A 2,294-nucleotide genomic window follows, 5' to 3' on the forward strand; every position below is an offset into this window, starting at 1 on the left:
TGTGTAGTCAGATTCAAAAGGAGCATGGTTCCATGGGGTTGTTTGGTAACAAGGGGGAGCTTGTAACCGCCAACCAAGCTGATGTAGCGACCGCAAACAAGGGCTACTATCGAGGAGATAACAAGAAAGAACCAGTGTGTCACCACTGCAAGAAGCCGGGCCATTTCAAGAATGAGTGTTGGATTCTCCACCCACACCTCCGAGTAAACCGACCAATGAACCACCGTGGAGCACCAAGAGCTCATCGAGCGAGTGTGGAGCCATTGGTTGCTGAACTGAACCCTCGAGCTCCGGATATGAATGGAACTGCCCTGGCTGCCTCGTCGGACCTCGTGAGGAAGTCTGATCTTGATGCGCTCATTAAGGCACTCAAAGAAAATTCCGGTAACTCTTATCTTGCCTTGAATCAAACTAAACCGCTCATAGTTGATTCCGGTGCTTCTCACCACATGATTAGTGATTCTAGGTTAATGAGTGATATTAAACCGGCTAGTGGTAATGTTGTGATAGCAAATGGTGAGAAAGTGCCAGTTAAAGGCATTGGAAACTTGAAATTATTTGATAAAGATACTAAAGCGTTCTATATGCCAAATTTTACTTCCAACTTGCTATCAGTTAAGAGAGCCACTACTGATTTGAATTGTTATGCAATATTTGGTCCTAACAAGGTTCATTTTCAGGATATTGAGACAAGTAAGGTCCTTGGTCAAGGAGGTTCCAAGGGTGATCTCTATATGCTTGAGGACTTGAATTTATCTGCTTCTTGTTTTAATTCGGTTGTTGTTAAACCTAGTGATTCTATTTTACATGCTAGGCTAGGACATCCTCACACTAGAGCTTTAGCTTTAATGTTCCCTAATATTTCTTTTCAAAATGATGGGTGTGAGGCTTGTATTCTTGGTAAACATTGCAAGGCTGTTTTTCCTAAATCTATTACTATTTATGAAAAATGTTTTGATTTGGTTCATTCTGATGTTTGGACATCCCCTTGCTTATCTAGAGAAAATCAAAAGTATTTTGTGACTTTTATTGATGAAAAATCAAAATATACTTGGATAACTTTGCTTCCTTCTAAGGATAGAGTTCTTGAAGCTTTTACTAGCTTTCAAAATTATGTCACTAACCACTATCATGCCAAGATTAAAATTTTGAGATCAGATAATGGTGGAGAATACACAAGCCATGCCTTTAAGCAATATCTAGCCGAACATGGAATTCTTCATCAAACTAGCTGTCCATACACACCACAACAAAATGGGGTGGCTGAAAGGAAGAATAGGCATCTCATGGAGGTAGCAAGGTCCATGATGTTCCATACAAGAGTTCCAAAACGCTTTTGGGGAGATGCCGTGCTCACAGCTTGTTATCTTATCAACCGCACACCAACAAAAATACTCAACGACTTGTCTCCATTTGAGGTATTGAACAATGAAAAGCCTAACTTTGATCATTTACGAGTATTTGGTTGTGTTTGCTATGTGTTGCGACCAGGTGAACTAAGAGACAAGCTTGATGCTAAGAGTACTAAGGCAATGTTTATCGGCTATTCTACAACTCAAAAAGGATATAAGTGCTATGACTCGGAGACAAGAAGAGTTCTTGTGTCTCGTGATGTCAAGTTTGTGGAGTCACAAGGATTTTATGATGAGAAGAACTGGGATGAACTTCGCAATCTCTCGACCTCTTCTTCCGATCGGACACGCAACCTCCGGGTGATCCTTGAGAGGCTAGGTATTGAGAATGATCGGATCACCAACGCGCCGGCCAGTCAAGCATCACCAGAACAACCTGAGCCATTCCCTGAGCCCGACCTTGATCCACCCACTTCTCATACCAACGACGAAACTGAGTTGCCCACGGATTCGACCGAACTACCCGGAGACAACAATGATGTGCCATCCGAGGAACCGGCTGAGCAGCTTGAAGAAATTATTACACTAGGCAGAGCTAGCTCAGAGGCGGGAACTATAGTTCCTCTTCGACGTAGCCAACGTCTCAAGTTTCCCCCATCTAACTGGAAGAACACTAGAGTGTACTACAACAACATGGTCGTCGCACACCCAATTCAAGCTGTATGCACGCTGGCACACTTTCCGATGGAACATCAAGTGTTCCTTGGCCAAATTGACCAGCATTGGGTTCCCAAGACATATGATGAGGCCAAGGACCACAAGGTGTGGCGAGACGCAGTTGATGCCGAGAACACGGCCATGGTGCAAAATCACACATGGGACGAATCAGACTTACCCAAGGGCAAGAAGGCTGTGACGTCTCGGTATATCTTCACTATCAAG

General features: G+C 43.5%; 1 long non-coding RNA gene across 1 annotated transcript; it reads left to right on the forward strand.

The window, feature by feature from the left end:
* The first annotated feature begins 239 nt into the window (after positions 1 to 239).
* LOC147919304 (uncharacterized) lies at positions 240 to 967 on the forward strand. The gene is made up of 2 exons (XR_015592076.1): positions 240 to 384; positions 681 to 967. It is a non-coding gene; the product is annotated as an uncharacterized LOC147919304 (long non-coding RNA).
* The last annotated feature ends 1,327 nt before the right edge of the window (positions 968 to 2,294 follow it).

The sequence above is a fragment of the Camelina sativa genome, chromosome 20 (assembly GCF_030686135.1).
Source record: "Camelina sativa cultivar CO46 ecotype springtype chromosome 20, ASM3068613v1".
Classification (NCBI taxonomy): domain Eukaryota; kingdom Viridiplantae; phylum Streptophyta; class Magnoliopsida; order Brassicales; family Brassicaceae; genus Camelina; species Camelina sativa.